This window comes from Protopterus annectens, chromosome 5.part0, assembly GCF_019279795.1.
Source record: "Protopterus annectens isolate FY-2018-M chromosome 5.part0, PAN1.0, whole genome shotgun sequence".
In the NCBI taxonomy this organism is placed as follows: domain Eukaryota; kingdom Metazoa; phylum Chordata; order Ceratodontiformes; family Protopteridae; genus Protopterus; species Protopterus annectens.
Genome location: NC_056735.1, coordinates 1,607,483,024 through 1,607,504,885, shown reverse-complemented (window position 1 = coordinate 1,607,504,885; position 21,862 = coordinate 1,607,483,024).

The following is a 21,862-nucleotide window of genomic DNA, read 5'->3' as shown; positions in this document are numbered from 1 at the left end:
TTCTGCATATAAAATTCTAAACAAAGAACTCATTATGCAGCTAGAATTCTAAACAATGAATTCTACAGACAGGGTTCTAAACAATGAATTTTAAACAGAAAATCCAGCAGGTACAATTCAAAAGAAAACTTTATGGTCTAGATTCTAAACACAGAATTATACAAAAAGTATTTTAAAGAGAAAAATGATACACACAGAATACCACTGATAGACTTTAATATATAGAATTCTGCATATTGAATTCTAACCACAGAATTCTACATACAGATTTATTGACACAGAATAATTCTGCATGTAGAGTCCTAAACACAAAATCGTACAGATGAAATTTTAAGTACAGAATTCTGCAGACAGAATTCTCACCAAAGACTTAAACAGATACATTCTACACAGTAATTTGCCAACAGAATTCTAAACAGAGACATCTGTAGATAATATTCTATGCAGACAATTCAGGAAAGAGAATTATGCTAATAGAATTAAAAAAAAAATCAAAACACAGAATAATACAGGTTTAAATGCAAGGAACCATTATGAGCAATCTGCATTTTGCTTGTTTATTTATTTGACGTGTAATTACCTGAATCTAAAGCATCAAAAACTTTGGGGAAATCACTAGTCAAAACATTAATACTACCAAGGTTACAAAACACAAATAATGTCTTTGCAGAGGACAAGCTCCATGTACCCTGTGATGCCCATGCACTGGCCCAGTAATCATAGCACCAGTGAGGGGCATCCACATTGGGAGGATAACAAGTACACACACAGTAAAGTACAATTCGCCTTAAGAGCACACAGAGATCACAATCAGTCTGGGGCTGGTTTATCCCTTTCTCTCCAGATCCCCAATAAGACTCCCCACTGGCACAGCTATAGGGTTCAGATCTATGTCGATATCATTCGACTGAGATCTGAACCCTATAGTTTTGCCAGTGAGAATCTTATTGGGGATCACAGTCTGGGGCTGGTTTATCCCTTTCTCTCCAGATCCCCAGTAAGACTCCCCACTGACACAGCTATAGGGTTCAGATCCCAGTCAAGTGGTCAAGCCAAAACCTCCAGCACCCCATCTGTCCAACCAGTGCTTTGTGTCCCTGCCCAGGTAGCTGACACACACACACTTTATCTGCCTTGCATCTATGCTCACGAAACATTTTCCTATAAGCTTCAGGTGTTAGCTTAAAACATTCTAGCAAACAATTCTTTACAACATTATAGTTTAAAAAGTCATTGACAATTTGGACAGAACAGTTACAGCTTTACCATGGAGTAAGGGGTTCAGGAACGGTACCCAGAGCCCTTGGTCAACATTATACTGTTTGCATACCCTCTCAAACATATAAATGAAACTATCAAAATTATCACCCTCTGTAAATTGTGGAAGAAATTTACTGACCTTTTGTGCTTCTCAGGTCCAGTTACTCCCTTCCCCATTATCTCCATCTCCTTTTCATGTTGCCTCTGCCTCTCCTTCTCCTCAGCTTCCAGGCATAGCAGCTTCTCATTCTCCTCAGCCTGCAGACATCACAGTTTGTCATTTTCCTCAGTCTCTAAATGCCTCAGTCTCTCTGCTGCTTCTATTTCCAAATGCTTCAGCTCCAACTCAAGTCTGTTTAACTCCAGATAGATTTTTAAGTCCTCTATACAAAGGTCAAGCTGTCTATTTTCTGAGTGTTGTACATCTCCACGGCCAGCCTGATTGTCCTCCTGATTGCTATTCTCTAAGGCAGCTGTGACCAAAGCTGCAATTATGTCTGCTTTAGTCAGGTTTCCATGCACCAGTCCTTTAGCCTGGCACATCTCAGCCAACTGGCTCCTTGTCAGCTTGCTATACTCCTCTGCTGACATTATTGCCTGCTCTCCCTGACTAACTAAGCTAACAAAAGAAATAAAACAGTTGTGATCTGAACTCTGAATGTTCACTATGTGGCTGATTTAGAGTACAAAAACACCTTCAATGATCACTGTACAGAAGCTACAGGATTCAATGTCCACACCACTACAAGCCTATCTCACCACTATCAAACAATTAATATCTGATGTAGATATCCTACCACTGCCAAACAATTAATATGTGATACCTGCACACTGGCCCAGTAATCAAGGCGCCTCAATCCTCACCACTAGCACCAGTGAGGGGCATCCACATTGGGAGGTTAACAAGTACACACACAGTAAAGTACAATTTCCTTTAAGAGCACACAGAGATCACAGTCAGTCTGGGGCTGGTTTCTCCCTTTGTCCTCAGATCCCCAGTAAGACTCCCCACTGGCACAGCTATAGGTTTCAGATCTCAGCTGAGTAGTCAAGCCAAAAACCTCCAGTGCCCTCTCTGTCCAGCCAGTGCTTCATGTCCCTGCCTAAGTAGCTGACACACACACACACACACACACACACACACACACACACACACACACACACACACACACACACACACACACACACACACGCGCGCACACACACACACACACACACACACACACACACACACACACACACACACACTTTGAGATTTAGTTTATATACAAACACACAGACACACATGGGGAAGGCTGGCACAGGTTATCCAGTTATGCCCCCTTCTGCCCAGACTATACAGTGGTACCACCTGCCAACAGCTACTCTTATCAGCTACTCTAAAGGCCCTTACAAAGGGTGACCAACAATGTAAATGTGTTTTGTAATATAATTAAGAAAAATTGGTCTGTGTTACTGTCTGATGACAGGGTCAGTGTATTGTAGGAGAGCACCCACATTTTGTTTTTAAAAATAAGAAATCATTGAAGAGGTTATTGTGCTATGGAAGTGGTCATAATGTAAGGAAGGATGGAGATGGGGGACAGTATCCTGTGGAAAATGTAATTTCTGCCCACTGATGGATAAGAATGTGATCTTTAAACATCCTGTAACCAATCAAGTGTTTGAAATCAAGATTAGAGCTGACTGCTCAACTTTCAAATGTGATATATCTAGCATGCTGTGAAACCTGTTTGTCCTTTTATACAGGGAAGACAAACAGGATGTTAAAGGAGAGAATTAGAGAGCACATTTTAGCTTCAAGGAAAATAGATTTAAGGAATGCTTTAGCTAGATATATACGTGACAACGGGGTGTCCCATACATTCAAGTTTAGGGTACTAGAATGCTTAAAAGTTAATAAATGCCTTGGTGATATCAAAAATGTCACGGAACAGCGAGAAACACAATGGATTATTAAATTTCAAGCTGATAGATATCCAGGGTTAAATGGTAAAGTCTCTTTAAAACCTTTTCTTAAAGCTCGAAATTTGTTTAAATGAGTTTATTGTTTTTAGTCATGTGATGTGTCGCATTAATGATGTATCAATAAATATAGAACTTTGGTCATTGCTGTTTTTATTCATCTGAAGAAGTGTTCAGTTAGGCATGAAAGCACTCACCATCTAAATAAAAGTGTTTATACTTTTTGCCTGCTGTTGTGGATGGTCAGTTCAGATACATGTTTTATAGTTTCATTTGCTGTTCAAAGGAACTTTCCACAGTGGAATATTTCTTTGCTTGTCTTGGACATATTAAAAATAATGTTGGACATGATTTTTCTTTTTTAGTATTGGAAGTAGTTTGTGATACTGTGAGGGGAGGGGATTTGCATAATAAAATGGAGATAAACGATACTAAATGAATAATTAACCTGCAAGCAGACAAACCCCTGGCTTGAATGGAGTGATTCCCGTTAAACCTGTGTTGAAGGGGCAGAGGCTTCCCAGATGAGTGTGAATTGGCTGAGATTTGTATATAATTGAATGCCTTCTATAACTATAATATGGATCTAAAGAAGGTTTTGTACCGAAAGCGCTCATCCTGTTTTAGTTCTACAGTTGATTTTAATGCTGATTTTTTTTTTGTTTCATTTAATAAATCTTCTTCCATGGTATAGCCGCTATCTACTTTCTTTAGTGCATTTTGTTTTTGGAGAGCTGCCTTTAGCGATCTGAGTGTCATTTTACACAGTTGCACTATTATATAAATAGCTATATAGTATATTATTTGTTGGATTGTTTAATATTTGTGATTAGTAGAAGAGGATAATTAAACTTTTACATAGTAATGGGGACAATAGTTTTAAGTGGCAAAATATATAACTAAATTGAGAGTTTCTTATTGTTTTTGACTTATATATAGTATTATATTAATTATTTGTAAGTCAGCAGCCTTTTGCTAGTATTTGATGAATATTTATGTATTGTTCGGTAGAGAGAGAGATAGTATAGTAGTTTGTTTATTTGATAGACAAACTAAGAACTTTGGTATCCATGGTAGGCTGTGTTTTATTAGCAATATATACAGTCAGATTTGTAGACTTGTCTTTGTTTTGCTATTTATGAGTTTTAGTAGTTTAATTTGTAGATGGGAAGAATTCAAAAAAATGTGGAATGTTAAAATAGTGTTGGAGGAATGCATTAGAGTCTTATACATAATTAAATTATTATTGTGAATAAATGTGTCATATTATCTTTTAAAATAAATCTGTTTACATATGCAGTATGAATAGTTTTAATCTATTATCTGTTAATGCAAATGGATTAAATAAGGCAACAAAAGGAAATCATTAATGATATATCTAAAATTAAATACAGGAGATATTACATTCTTGCAGGAGACTCAATTGATAGATAAAGATATGTAATATTTAAATAGCTTAGGTTAAGAAATGTTATCATCTGCGTCTTTAAAAATGAGGAGAAGAACTTCTGTACTTTGGAGAAAATCCACTGTAATGCCTAAGGTCATGGAATCCATTCATGATCCCAAAGGAATGCATACATTTGTAGAAATTAAATATAATGGCAAACTCTATGCAGTAGTTAATTTTTACTGTATCCATGGAATAGGTGTAAGAGTGGTTAAAGATCACTTAAACTTACTACGAAGTCATTGCAAGAGTAGTTTAATTTTATCAGGGGATTTTAACTGCATATCTAGTATAAAAGATACAAGTGAACAGAAGAAAACTAAAGTAATGGCATCAGCTAAAGCACTAAACAGATGGATTAGTAATAATAATTTTGTTGATTTAATAGTAAAAGTCATTGTTCTTCTCTCATTATTCTTAATATGCATGGGATTCAAACTAGAATTGATAGGATTTGTGTCTCTACAGATTTACTTAATTAAGTGAATTATTTAAAAACTATTCCTTGTCCTTTATCTGATCATAATACACCAAGTATTAATATACTAATGAAAATAAGGAAAGTTAAGATTATTTATAGAATCCTAGTATGCATGATGAAATTAAGAGAATGTAAGAGTTATCTTAAGGAACAAATCAAGGTTTTTTTTTATCTTTGAATTATAATTGTCAGGTTAGAAAAGTCTTACTATGGGACTCCTCAAAATGTATAGTAAAGATAGAATTGAAAGATGGGCTAGTAATAAAATGAAAGATTGGGATAAACAGTTATTAGAAATACAAACAACAGAAATGTAACACAAGCTGTCAGGATCCAAAATCTCACTGCCCCATATCCCACATGAAGCAGTTTATTACAGGATACACATATAAAAATGCAAATTTACCACTTTTGTCCTAATAAATATAGGACTTCGACATATTTACAAAAACACTCATGTTATATACACTTGTACATAGCTCTAATTAATGTCCATTACACAATTAATCAGCTCATTAAACCACCAAATGAATGAAATGAATAAAACTGTGTTAAAGAAAAATCTGGTAAAAGCACAATATGAAAATCTATAAGAATCTTAAAATATGATTTTTACATAGATAACACAGTTGTTTACAAATATTTTTAAAAGTATATAATATGCTAAAACGTTTCATAATGTGTCAGCTGTCATAATCAACAATGGTTGTAGTGAAATAGTTTTGTTAATGCCAGAATATTAGAAATACAAGATAGAACATAGAAAGTGAGGTCTGAACAACAAATAAATAAATTAGATAATGCAGCTGTCATTAAAAATTTATGACAAAATGTCAAAAAGTTTTAATGGATAAACTAGGGATAGCTTTAGAAAAACTAAAATTGAACAGTTATGCGATGACTTCAAAAAATCTACATAGATTAGTTAATAGAAGTAAGATGTTAAGCGAAAAGGCATAAATCAGTAATATCCAAAATCCTCACACTAATAATCTTACTTCAGACATAGAGGAAATGCTTAATATTTTTAAAAATTCCATGAGGATTTTAATAAAGATAAAATAATAATCATAATGATTACAAAATTGACAAGTATTTAAGGAAAATATTACTAATAATATCAATGACCAACAAATATCTCTATTGAATAAGCCTATTATCCTAATATAAGTTAAAGAAGCTTTAAAAAGGGGGAAATGGATTAGATGTTTTAAGTATGGAATTATGTATTCTGCTTCTGCTAAATATTTTAGAATTACAGAGTGACATTTTCAGGATAATTCAGAGTGATAAAATAATTCCACCCTTATGGAAATTTTCTGTAATCTCACCTATACTTCAACAAGGAAAGACCCTGTGATTTATAGGTGTTACTTGGTTTGAGATTGCATGTGTTGCATTCACAGCTTTTAAAGGAAAACTCCACCCTAGAACTAAAAAAAAAAAAAAAAAAAAATTTCACTCTATCTTTGTTTCCTGACCTATTTTAACACCTTAAAGTCACACTTCTTCTTCTTTTGGCTTTTCCCAGTTAGGAGTCACCACAGTGGATCACCTGTCTGCTCATGTTTGACAGTGGAGTTTTAAAGTGTTGAGTTGCCAGCCCAGCACCTAACCTTCCACAGAAGGCACACACTTACACCTAGCACCAATTTAGAGTGTCCAATCCACCTACAGCATGTCTTTGAGATGTGGGAGGAAACCAGAGCACACAGAGGAAACCCACATTACCACAGGGAGGACATGCAGACTACACACAGAAGACACCCCAACCAAGGCTTGAACCGAAGAACCTCTTGCTGTGAGGTGACAACTCTAACCACTGCATCACCGTGGCTGCCCCAAACACTTCAAAATCACAAGTGCTTTATTTGTAATTTTAGCCTGTTTTCCTCAACATGGATACTAATGGGGTTTGCTGTATCAATGTGATCTTGTTCGCAATCAACCCTTTCTCTTTCCCATAATGCTTTGTATGACTCTTGCCAGACATAAGGAATAACTGTGAATTCCTATGCTATTGACATATAATGGGATTTGTGTGAGTCACTGTTATATGTTTTACTTTCTGTAAAAGGACTGCTTCTTTTCTGTCCCTAATCACCCTCATTTATGTTTGGCTCAGAGCTTGTTTTAAACTATGCTTAGAAGTTATCCAGCTACAGCCATGCAAGTAGCTAAATTGCTGGCCTTTGTTCAGGGGATTTTTTTTTCTAGTTCAAGAGGAATTGATTCTGCAAGGTTCTCTCAGTGTAGTGACAGTTTTAACACCTCTCTGGCAGTGTGGGGGGAGGGGACTGTCACAGCAGAGACTTATTTGACTTATATGTGTCCATTAAGTAGTAATAGGCCTCAGGCATGAAAGATTCACAGTCATATCTCTCAAAAATACTGATGGTCACTGCATGCCCTCAGTTTAGCACCATATGTCTGTACTGGAAAATCATTAAAGAAAAAGTTAGAAAGTAAGGATACACATAGCAGTTTCAGACTTCACAACTTTCACAAAATCATTGACAATAAAGTTGGAAAATTTTGATGCTATCAACTGTCTAACTTTCTATGACCAATATAAGTCAAAGGTACAATTACCAGTTCAACAAAACAAATGCAGATATACTAAGCACTAAGTCAGCTTTGCCCCCTGAGCATCAGACACAAAGCTTATGTAATTCTGAGTCCAAAAGATACAAAACAGGGATATGGCACAGTTTCCATTACTTGCACAGGGTGTTGGGGGGGGGGGCAGGAAGCATAGGCTGACACAAAAGGTCAGTGAGTGTGTATGAATAAGAAAGAGAAGAGGGCAAACAATTAGATAAAGCAACAAATGACCAGTGAGACAAAATGAGTTTTAAGCTTCACTGCTGAATCATGTAACTGTTGTGTGTGTATGTGTGTGTGTCTGTAGGGGTCCTCCAGGTGAAATTGGTGTGTGAGTGTCTGCATGAACACAGCCAAACTCTGTGCTAGCTCTCCCTCTTGGTATGTTGGATGGGTGTGAGCCATGCATGATAGAGGTGGCAGTTCATCATTGTCATCCATGACCATGAGAACTGGCTGTGCCAGGAGTTGCACTGGCATGTCCACATCAACAGTCAGATGCACTGCTTCTACCTGAACATGACTGATGTCTGCTGGACAAGTTCCTTTCATGAGTATGCCCAGGACCATGATCCCATGGCCTGCCACTTCTGTGTGTGGAAGCTCACCCACTGATGGAGCAGTGAAAGTATTGCCACTATGGGAGTGTGATCAGGCATGGCCACATTCACTAACAGTAGATAATGTGGCTGACCTATGCCCACAAGGATGTTGTCCCCCTCCCAGCAGATGTTCCATCAGAGACACCACTCATTCCAACATGTCCTTCATCTGATCAATTGAATTGGCAACACTGTGGAGGCAGTCATGCATGTCAGCCTGTGTCATATCTATCACTTTACATATTTCTCCTAAGGACCTATGGGAATATGCCTGTGGCTCCATGATGGCCTTAAACATATGTTGAGTGGCACAGGAAGAAACACCTGGATCAAGTGGAGGATGGACAGCAGGCCTTCTCCAAGCACCCATAATAACCGTCCTGCATGGCAACTTGCCCACACTTTGTCTACAGCTAGAGTTACCAGGCACCAAAGTTGCAGTAATTACACTTCCCTGATCAATTGTATCACCCTCTAAATATCCAATGTCTGTGGGCTCATTGGAATGGTTAGGTGTAGGCCTACTGGATGTGTCCAATAGAATTTCAGGTGATGGCTGTATGTCAACCTCAGTGTCAGATTCAAACTCTCCCCCTTCAATTGTGCCTCTGTTTGGCCACCATCATCATCAGAGTCTGCTGATACTCTGACATCAGATGGTAGAAGTCCCACACTTACACTATCAGGATCACCTGTGATAAGAAGCAACAAACACAGGAAAAATGAATACCTAAACTACTTTGCAATATATGCTAACAAAATAACTGTACTGCCACTATTAGACAGCACAGCAATACACACAACAGTCCTGACATTGACATCATGTACTAAAATATTTCTTTCAATTGCTCATCAGTACTGACATACAAATGTTTGGCTTACCATGTGCAGATGATGGTATCATCTGCATGCCAGATGGTCCTCAAAGAAGTTAAGCAAAAGGTAAGGTCAATATCATCACAGTTAAGAGTAACACAGGGGGTAATACTTTTTCTCCTTTATATGCCCATAAACTATACTTTCAACAAGATCTTGGATGACAACTCCAGCCTAAGCTAATCAATCTTTATGTATTGTATACTGTAGCAATCTTCAACCCCACCCCCCATTTTTTTGTGAAAAAGAAGTAATGCATTGATTTAAATTGTTTTACTATACAACAGTATTCAACAATTGAGATACAAAAGCCTACCTGGAGAGTCTTCCTGGGAAATCCTTACTGTCCCCAAAACAATAGCACCAGTGTCAAGGACATGCTGTTCTGCACTTTCCTGGAAGTTGTCTGGATCCCTGACAGTGGACAGAAACTCTTAATTTGCTGTTATTGGTGGCTCTGTAGTAGACCCCCACCAGTATCCATCAGATCAAGGCCCACTATAGCTGCTCTCCTTCATGCAGATGAGATAATGTCAGTGGCCCTATGGCACACCTGGCCATATGTCCTGCTGTGGCTACCCACTGCATTGCCATCTGTGACAATCTGCTGCCAAATCTGCATTCTGATTGCCATATCTCCACGTACTCTCTCAAGCAGGAAGGCACCATGTTGCCTAAAAGCATCAACAAAGACTTGATTCTCAGGGTGAGTGAAGGGTTGTTTTTGAGGACTGAGACACCTGGGTGCCATAGCCCTAGGCGTCCTACAAGACAACAGAAAGAAAATACACGGAAGTATCACATCACTGCAAAATAACTGTTCCCAGATAAAACAGAAAAGGTAGCATTTCAGTAATTCCCACAAGAGAAACTTAAAACAGTCTAGAGATTTAAAATATGAACAACAGACTGGATACAAAAAAGGAGAGTAACAATAGCAACATATCCTTGTTGTGCCATAACAGAAATGCAACTTCCCCCACAAAGAAAAGAACAGGCAAATGACACATTGCTAACAAACCATCTTTGAAATGCTAAAAGTATTATTGAATGATCTGTCACTTGATCAGGTGTACAGATTTAACACAGAAATTCCATTTAAGGTATTTTAAATATTGTAAACCAGTGAAATGCCCTAACAAACATACCTGTGCCATCAGTAAACTTTCAGCTAATGCATACTGATAAAAGTGTAAAAGCCTTTTCTCCATAAAAAAAAAATATATATATATATATATATATATATATATATACTAAACTATTATACAGATCTTTCTTAACTACATTTCTGCATATGCAGTATGTAGCTTACAAAATGTAAGCATACCTTTTCAAATTCAGTAATCCTCTGTGCAGATATACCTCAATGTAATAGCCTCTTTTCTGTGTTCTCCACATAAACAAGTCTCCTCAGTTTCAGTTTCCCTAGCTACATGGTTGCCTTTTTATGATGTATTCAGGGCTGTCTGCACAGTGAAGATGCAAATCAGGTGTGAACTCATTAGAAGTGCTGAATCTCAAAACTTGGCTCTATGTATCACATGTAAACATAGTGCAGACACTCCCTCTGTGTTTTTTTAATGGATTGCAACTGTGAGTGATTACTGGTTGGGAGAAGGAAAGCACAACAGCACTGCAGGCTGCCCTATATCCAGTGGGTGTGTCATTTGACTTGCAAAGTGTTAGATGTAGTTTTGTCAAGGTTGGAAATGTAAGTAAGCAGCACACAAGTCACAGGTTTTGTTCATTAACGTCCAACTCCGCTTTCATTTGTTGGCAACTGCATATATTATTGCCATTTAATATCCTCACACATTTTAAGAAGAATTTTATAGAATGGCGTACAGACTTCATATCTCAAATTACTGGTCAGATGACAGATGAATGACCAACAAACCCAGAGAGGTAAGACAGAGCTGTATATTTGCAAGCAATAGTCATAACAGGCTGTGTGATCACTTAGTGTTATATATCCAAAAATAATACATGTACAAATAACAGTTGTATAGTTTCATATAACTGTAGATGATGTTGCAGTTGGTTGTATGCAGAATAATTTCATTTCCTTGCTGCAAATCTGTGTGGCAAAGAGGGATAAGACACCCTTCCTGGGTTCTGATGGTTCATTAAAGTGAGCTCAAATCCAGACCTATGTAGAAATATCTCATGTATGCAAATGTTTTTTATTGTGCACGTCATAGATTGATTTTCCTCATTTCAACTACTTGTCTCTCTTTTTTTTTCTTTTCTTTCTTTTTTGGGGGGACAGTGTTTGCAAGATACACTGCTTAGTCCAAATGCAGGAAACAGAGAAAAATGAATGTCAGGTTTGGCTGTACTTATCTTGTTTCTGCAAAGTGTGGCAGTGAGTAAACTGGATTAGTGGGCCACCCAGAAAGCAGACAGAACACCTGCAAACAGGTCATCTGTAAAAGGGCAAAGGTAAAAAAAAATACACGTTGTTGCAATTTCTGTATTTCATCGAGCAATTCTTCTCAGTGGCATTCTATGGCACTGAGTGGCAACTAGCAGGATTCCCCAGTAGCTGCAGTCATTGAACACCTGCAGACAGGACTCAGGGAGCCAATGATTGAAACCTGATACGTCTATTAATTCTGTTGGGCACTGCAGAAACCTGTTAAGTGGCATTATGTGACAGTTAACACAGAACCCATAAGAATGATTAGGAAATTAGGAAATGTCATGTAACTAGTCCTATGGCAGCAGGTGTAAGTGAAGGGCTAGAGTATAGATGGTCCTGAGTTCTAGTACAGGGTGTGCAACCTATGTTTATTGTTGTGACAGTGCAGTTTATGTGAATGAACTGAAAAATTGACACATGTTATTTCAACATTCTTGTGGCAACAGCTGTAAATGTAGAACTGGCATACACATGGTTATGGGTTCTAATGCAGAATATTTCAGATATTTTACTGTTGTTCTGCTTCCCATAATATTCCATACCTCTCAACTGTACAAACTTTCTCAGAATGTCCAGATTTCTGCATCATATTTTTGGCCTGTTCCTCCTAAAATTTGTGTTTTTCTGGATTTTTGAGGCAAATTAGTATGGACTGAATTCACTAAATAATGACAGTCAGTTGAGTTTCAGATTTCATATCCTTCAGAAAATGCATGGTAACACAAGACCTTTTATTTTAGCAACTTTCTAAATTTATAAGAGCAATGCTTAAAATTTGTCCCTTTCTAGGGGCTTTGTACCCCCATTATTTTGGCTTTGTCCCCAGAGTTTTTTGTGCTAAGAGGTTGAGAGCTATGTCATTCTCACTTATAACACTTTAAATTGTGGAGCTGAGGGATGAGACACCATTGCTGTGTTTTCAGGTGCATGACAGGATATACTGTCTGCTATATTTCTATAAGTATAATTATGCTTTCATGGACTTGAATGTCTTCACAATTAACTACGACACATGCACAACTGGATCTATATCCAATAACCTTGTCAGGTTACACACATAATGTGTAACAGCTCAAACTGTCACCTGTATTTATGCAGAATCCCTAATTATGTCGGAGCAGCACTTTTCTGTGGCAAAGATAGAAAATCAATGCTGGAGAAAAATGTTTTGTCCCTTATGCCTAGCTTTCAATCCCACACTGTAAAAGTGAATGTTCCTCTGTGCATAAAGAGAAAAAAACAAAAAAAGTCAGATCATTATATTTATGCCTCCAGTGCATGTCTGCAAACTTAACTCACTTAACAGTTACCTTCCAGTTTCCAATATATATTTCCAGGCTACATCAGTACACACCCCTCAAAGTAAGGCCAAGTGTCAGATTAACCTTCCAGTTTCAATTATTTAATTCCTCCCTTCTTGGCACTGATGTGCTCTGTTTAACATCGAGCAAGTGTGGTTGGCATCATTGCTCAGGTTTGTTCACTACCAGTAAATGCGATAACTGGAATTGTCAGGAAAGCATCAGTTTCTATTGCTGTAGTTCAGCTGGTAGACATCACTGGAATAGGAGAGAAAGGTGTACACTTTATGGCACAGTGGTGGGTGTTCAGGAGTCCAGGATATTTATTGAGCTTTTTGTAAACCAGCATAGCCAAAGGCTTCTGCAAGGGGACTATTCTGGCTCCCAGTACAAGTCTGAGATACGGTATAATTTGGCCTAGGGCTGTATCCAGTGCCAATGGTATCTCATTCACTTGGACAGCAATGAAGGCATCATTTTACTGACCTCTGCAGAAGAAAAATGGATACTCTCAACCATTGGTTGCAGGAATTTGAGTCTGTGAACATCCCATGGCTGTATAAGTATGACAACAAAAGAGTACTTGTAAGACTTAGAAAGCTAAATATAGTCAAGACTGGTATGCATAATGCTCTTCTGTTCTTATACCAGCTTCCACCAAACATAAGTTCAATCAACAGGCTCATGTTGTTTGATTGAAGAGACTGAGGGAAACAAATGGTATGTATGCAGCAAAAGAGAAGTATTATTGTAGCATTAAAAGTTAAAGATAGCTTTTTTGGTCTTTTATAGAGTTGTATCAAATTCAGCATGCATATCCCAACTGTAAAAGCAAGTATGCATGCATTAGTCTGTAGCAGTGGCGGCTGGTGACTTCAAATCAAAGGGGGGCTGCAGGAGACAGCTGAATGGGTGGGGTCAAGAGGAAGGGGTGTGGCCAACTATAAAGGGGAGGGGCTATGCTCAAAAAAACAAAAACTAACTTTAATTAAATACGCTGCCCTGGGTGCCAAACCATCATTATGAGAGTCCAATCAAGACAAAAATAAGTGTAGAAGAATAAAAATATTTCAATGCATTGGCTGCATGACAGCTTACTTAATATCTAGATGGAAACAAAAGGTTGTGAGGCATGAAAAAATAAATTACTTTTTAAATACATTACTGGAATGCCAGTCAAAATCAAGTATAAGAAAAACAAGAAGCACTTAACTCAAACCACTTCTCCTTGCACTGCAGTTCTAATTATAATTTATATTCAGCTTTATTAAAGTACCAAGTAACATGCTGAAAGTAGAAATCTCTGTGATGCCCCCACTTGTAAAAATGTTTCTTATCCAAAAAAGACCTGCTGCCTGACAACTATCTACTTGTTTCATGGGGAAAACATGATCAAAGTAAAAAATGAAAAGCAAACAAGAAACAAGCTCAAGATACATTGCTTAAAGGATTAGTGTACAGGTTATGGACCACACATGATTGGCATTCTGTTTAGTTTATGGGTAAAGTCTGTAGAGATGACTGGAAGTCTCCAACAAGTGTAATGAGAATCTTAAAATAATGGAATCCTGTCCTTTAATACCCAAGGCTTATACATTATCTAGTCAAGTATTTTTTGCATGGCAACAACAGAAAGGCTTTCAATGTTGGCAATTCTTTAACAGTATGCTTATTAAAGCTTACTTGCATCTTACGATCTCAGACAAGCTTACCTTATGTTCATTAAAGCATTGCTACTTAAACACAGAGCAACAGGCACTTTCTGAGTAATAAGCATAAATCTGAGTAATAAGCATATATCAACAGTACAAAAATATGACAGAAACCAGACCGTTCTGCAAAATCAAGGACAGATGAAAAGCCACTGTAGTACTGGTGTCTACCTTGGATGGGGAGACACACTGCACATTTACACTGCATAACTACTCCTTGCCTTGCTTGGACACGTCTAGAGTCACTACATGGGGGAGTGGGGTGCAACAAGTATGTCACAATTTGAAATGTCTCTGGCTGACTGTGATGGCCCTGACACATTTGTCAAACCTCTCAACCTCAGAGCAAGAAATCTGGACAAAGCCATACACAGAAGTGGGACAAAGGCCCAAAAATAAGGACAATTTTTAAGTATTGCTCTAATAAACTTAGAAAGATAATAGAATAGGTCTCTCATTAGTATGAATTTTCTGAAGGGTATAAAATCTGAAACTCAAATGTCTGTCGTTATTTTCTAACTTCAGTCTTTAGTGATTTGTCACTAATTTGCCAAAAAACACAATTTTATGAAAAATGGACCAAAAATGTGATGCAAAAATATAAAATAACCACACAATACAGCTGGGAACCTGTCAAAGAAGGGACACTTTAATATTATACTGCTAATGTGAGCAGCTGACAAAATAAAAGAATCTACATGCATTTCAAGTAATCTATAACTTTGATTATTACAGTTATTTCTTAATTGTAAACCCTCCATGTTTTCTTCCAAAATTGCTATTTTGCGGAGGGATTATTAGGGGGAAGAGCAACATTTTGAGCCAAAATCCGGGACAGTTAAGAGGTTGGCTATGCCTAATTCTATAAAGCAATTTATTTGCATGTACCTCTCAACCTGTTAATGCAGTAAATCTGAACAAGGCCAAATATATTGGGGGAACATATGAACAGTACTAAAAATTGCTCTTGTATAAATTGAGACAGTTGATAGAATAACAGTTCTTACTTTAGCATGCATTTTTCTGAAGGTTATAAAGTCTGAAACTCAGTGTATCATTATTTAGTGACTTAATTCCTAAATGATTTGCCAGAAAACTACAAATTTTATGAAGAACAAACCAAAAATAAGAAGCAAAAATCTATTCATTCTTTGAAAATCTGGACAGTTGGGAGGTATAGTTCAGCTGGGCCTGTCTGAGTTTGCTGCCCTTCCCCACTGACAAAATCATGGTTGAATGGAGCCTCTGCAGCCATTCAAATGAACCATTACTTGGCTATTTCACTTCATTTACCATAAACACTAATGTGCATACTGCTTTACTTCTATGATGAGTTGGACTTCATTTGAAAGTTTTATTTTGCATTTTACAGCACAAACACTAAGTCATCTGCTAAACAAACTTGGCATTGCAACTTCTCTGCCCTTGAAACTCACATTCATTGAAACAACATTAAAACCCACATTCAAAGAAAATACATTTTACCCGTGGCAGATAAAAATTAATTCTGGGCTGTTTTCAAATCATAGGCCCCTTGCATATGAAACATACATGTGCTCTTTGATACACCTTCCTATTTCTTTGAACATTTTTCCAGTAAACAATGAAACAAAACTGCCCAATTCAGAACATTTCCATCATAAAAGTCTACTCAAACTTCTACAGTCCACTATTATCAGTAAATATGCATAACTCTACAATCCACCATTATCAGTAAATATGCACAATCTCTGAAGTAGTAAAAAAAAATCATCTAAATAATTCCACGTTAAATAAATCTGTAATGAAGAGGTTGCTGCTAGCAATCACCTTTATATTTCATGGTTTCATCGAAAAATAAAGTGTCTGATGCCCCTGAGGAATAAATTGCCTAAATTACATTAAAAATAAGCTAGTAATATTGCAATAGGAAATGGATAGCAAACTGATAATAGGCTCATAGTTAGTATCTTAACTTTCAGTACGGCAATATTCACCCCTTATGGGAGTAGAACCAACAACCTTCTGCATCAAAAGCAAGTACACAACCTGTTGTGCTATTAGCAATGTGAGCTGACTTAGCATAATCAGCACTAAACATCTCTTCCCCTGCAGCTCTCAGCTCCTTGTAAAATCTACTCAATACTCAACTGCATCTTAACTTTGCAGCACAAGAAGTCTGGAAAAAGCCAAATTTATTGGGGTAGGTCAAAAGGGCAAAAAACAGGGACACATTAAACATTGCTTGTATAATCTTGGAAAGCTGCTAGAATAAAATGCTGTGCTACCACCATACATTTTACTGCCAAGGTCCCCGTGCAAAAGAGTCAGAACAACATACCACTATGCCAAATCACCTGCTTTGTGAAAGAAAAATGCTGTGTTACCACCGTACGTTTTACTGCCAAGGTCCCTGTGCAAAACAGTCAAGAGCAACATACCACTATGCCAAATCAGCTGCTTTGTGAAAGAGAGGAAGACTGAAACTTAAATGGCTATCATTTAATGAATTCAGTTCTCACCATAGCTGTCAACCTCTTAGCACAAAACACCTGGACAAACCCAGTAATGAGGGAATACAGCCCTCAAACATATTCAGTGAATTCAGTTCTTGCCATAGCTGTCAACCTTAGCACAAAAAACCTTGACAAAGCCAATAACAGGGTATTACAGTCTCAAAAATAAGGACAAATTTCAAATAGTCATCTTATAAACTTAAAAAAATTACTATAATAAAAGGCTGTGTTACTATATATTTATTGCTAGAATAAAAAGTTGTTTTACTATGTATTTTCTGAAGAATATGAAGTCTGAAATTCAAATGCTTGTCAATTTTACTTCTGACGGAACAAAAACAATTTTCAGCAGAGGCCCAGGGAGAAATACTGTAGACACATGTCTTTGTAAAATGGCAGGACACCAGAGCAAATCCACACAAACACAGGGATAAGATGCAGACTCCATGCAGAAGGAACCCCAGCCAAGAATCAAACCAGAAAATCTATAGCTGTGAGACAACAATACTGCCACTGCACCATCAAATATGTAAGGAAGTAAACAGTCAGAAACCTGAAGTCTGAAATTCAAATGCCTGTCAATTTTATTTAACATTTGTTAATCAGGACAGTCTGACTTGGAACAAAAAAAACAATTTTCAGCAGAGGCCCAGGAAGAAATAATGCAGACATGTCTTTGTAACATGGGAGGACACAAAAGCAAACCCACACAAACACAGGGAGAAAATACATATCCACCCACAAAGAAAGCACCCCAGCCAAGAATCAAACCCAAGAACCTGCAGTTGTGAGGCAACAATGCTACCACTGCACCATCAAATATCAAGCATTGAAATATTTACAAACCACAGATATTATGAGGAATAGATCAGATCAAATATGCAATTTTTTTTAACAAATGGTGGTGGGTAGGGAATTCAGGTCTTTAACACCTGCATACAAGGTACAGGGTTCAAGCCTGAGGTATTCCTTACCACACCACCATGAGTCTAACCACCAGTATATTGCACCTGGGGCATTTACACACACACACACACACACACACACACACACACACTCCTAAATTGCTGACGTTGCAGTCCGACCCCGACACATTAAATGCCCTGCTGTAATCTGTATAACTGGAACATGAATATATGCACATCTGTAGTATAGTGTGCATCTCTTAGGACATATACTTAAATGTAATACTTCAGATAAACGATTTGTATAACTGCATTAATGCATTGTATGTTACATATGATGGTACTAGCTTTATTTCTTTTTTCTCTCACCCCAACCCTTATCTCTCTTTTTTTCATTTACTATTATGTATCTTCAAAATGTCTCTATGTCATCCATGTTTACCACATCACTAAATGCTAAGCAGCGCAGCCAGGTAGGCCAGTCACAGTGGATTATCCAGCCCCCACTCCACTGGCTTCAGCACTGATGCCCAACACCTCTAGAAGCCAACCTGGCAGCACTACCTCTGCTGCCCCTGCATTACCTGTACACTAAGGTAATACAGCCCTGGAAGCTGGTGCAGTGGTGTCCTCCAGGAGCAGTGGTGAAGGTGGTAATTTCATAACCTGCTGGGAGTTGCCAGGAATGGTGTGTAGGGTCATGCACTGCAGCATTCTTGTGTACCTATGCCAGATGAAGATGCTGCTGTCTCTCTCATGGTCCATATGAGTAGGAGATGTCAAGCACTCCAGTTGCCAGCAGAGTAAGTGGACAGAGATAACAGTCCAGTGGGTGAATACTCGATTCTCACTGTCACCAAGCTTGATGTCCATGAACCTGCATTATGCCCTCTTTCACTTCAATCATGGAGGCTCCCAACCTTTTGTGTTTATCACTGTCCTTGTCTCTTGTCTTGTTTGTTTTTGCTTTCTCACCTAACCATCTTACCTGACCCAGATATACCTATGTCCCTTACCCAACAGTCCTCTCTTACTGAATTAAAAAAATAAAATGGGCACCTGTCCCACAAAAAAAAAAAAAAAAAATCATCCCTTACCATACCTCTCAACCTGAAAACATCAAAAATCTGGACAAGCCCCATGGAAAAATAGGTACAAATCTGTATGCTGAGTAACATAAAATTTGCATACATAATTACATAACCCTGCCCACTTTGGTGGAATTGTGGGATACCAACTTTCAAATGCAAACTGAGGAACAGACAACCAAAATATGGCCCCAGAGTCCCCCGGCAGCCATTCCAGTATCCCACTACTTGGCTATTTCATCCCATTTACTTATTGTTTTGAACATTTTTCCAGTAAGCAAGGAAACAAAATGCACTAACCAATAATGACAAAACTGTCTAGTTCAGAACATTTCAATCATAAAAGTCTACTCAAACTTTAATCCACCAGTATCAGTAAATATGCAAAATCTCTGCAGAAGTAAAAGTCATTTAAATAATTCCACATTAAAGAGATCTGTAACTAATGAAGAGGTTGCTTCTGGCAAACAACTTTATATTTCATTTTTTCATCTACAATTAAAGTGCCTATTGCCCTTGAAGAATAATTTGCCTACATTACATTAAAAAAATGATGAGCTAGTAATATTTCCATAGGGAATGTATGGCAAACTTATAACAGGTTCATAGTTACTATGTATCTCCGCCAAAGGAGGACATTCTCAGGACTGCAGCATCCACCCCCTTTAAAAGTACAACACAGTACAGTATCAGCAATCCATCTACATACACATACTGTGGGAGTAGAAACCACAGCCTTCTGCAGCAAGAGTATTTATGCTACCTGTTATGCTACTAACAATGCAAGTGGACTTTGCATAAGCAGCACTAACTTTTCCTGAAAAACTTTGCATCACAAAAAAGCAGGAAAAAGACAAATTTTATTGGGGAGAGGGACAAAAGCACAAAATTGGGGACACATTTTAAACATTGCTTGTATAATCTTAGAAAGTTGCTAGAATAAAATGTTCCCCAGGATTCAATAAACTTCCATGCAGGAATAGCTTATTCCTGCATGGAAGAGACCGTTCCCATGCAGCACAACAGTGCACCATGCATATTCATGAAGGTATGCTGCCATGCTGCAAAACTGACCTGGTTCTGTGTACGAGTGTGGGGGTGTGTCTGAGAGCAGTGCTGTCACAATACACATGACCCCTGCACACTAGAATTGCTGTACGGCAATTTAAAACAAGCAAGAACACTCGTAACACCCCCAACCCATCAGGCTAAGAAATGTGGACAAAGCCATAAGGGACAATTGTCCCTACAAAGTCAGAAAGTTAATAGAATAGCAGGTTTAGCATAAGCACATAGCGCACACCTCCCAACCCATCAGAGTAAGGAATCTGGATAAATCCATAAGAGACAATCATCCCTCCAAAGCCAGAAAGTTGATAGAATAACAGGTTCAGCATAAGCACATAGCACACACCTCCCAACCCATCAGAGTAAGGAATATGGGCAAAGCCATAATGGGAAAATTTTCCCTACAAAGCCAGGAAGTTGCTAGAACAACATGTTCAGCATTAGCATGGATATTATGAAGGGTATAAATTAAAAAACACAACAAATATTTTTTTTGACATATGCAATAAAGTTTAAGAGCAGCTGCGCAGGTGTGCCCGTTGTTTATCTATGCTTAGCCCAGCTGAAACAGCAGGATAAGTTAAAAAGCAATAGACATCCAGCATAAGCATAAGTCCAATAGTATAGTTGTTAGAGCTTGCACCTTGGATGTAGTCATTCATGGTTCAAGCCTCATCAAAGCCATTTCCACTTTGTATGTGTAAACCTTACAATTTTAATTTATTTGTATATTTATGTAGGAACTAACTTATTTTTCTCAACCAGAGTAGTGTATTAGGCCCAGATGTGAGGTGTCAGTGTAATAAAGTAGTGAAAACCCCATATAAACACAAGTGCCCCTTACAGTATAGTCACTCAAGAATACATTAATTACAGCACATTGGTGGAGGTCAGGGAATGTAAATAAATCTATATTATGCAATGAATGATGAATCAATCCAATACAGGTGGTAGAGCAATATTATAAAACATAAGCAATGCTAAGCATTGTGCAACTATGCTGACTGGGTGTAAGCATTGTGTACATATGAATACAAAGCAATGAATAGCCCAGCTAAGTGGATTTGCCCATTGGTAAGCAATGCTGAACCTGCCCCTTTAAGCACTGCCAACCATAGCTAAGCAGGTTTGCCCATAGTTTAGCTTAGTTCAGCATTTCCAAAACCATCCAGTCATAGCAAAGGGTGGGAAATCAGCTATATTTAAACCCCACAGGTGGGAATAGAGCGTATAACTGGTTGTAGTTCTCCACTGTAGGCAGTATGGCAGGTGTTGGAGAGGGCATGCACTTTTGGGTGCAGCACTAGGGTATACAGGAGTCCAAAGTCATGGTAGGACTCCTGGTAAAAAAAAAAACATGACATGAGACTGCTGCAGGACCAGTAACAGGGCTCACAATATAAAGCAGAAGCCTGGAAAAGTCTCACCTGTGATCTCACCAGTGCCACTAATATCCCTTGGACTGGTGAGCAGGTCTGGCAAAACTATGCTGACTTGAACCGGAGGAAGAGGGAGCTCCTTGAACAGTGGGTCCAAGAAGCAAGAGAGAGGGGAGATGTCCCAGCAGTGTTTAAGTATTCATAGCAATAACTGTTTACCAAAGTCCAGTCTGTATATGTAATGGATAGGTATG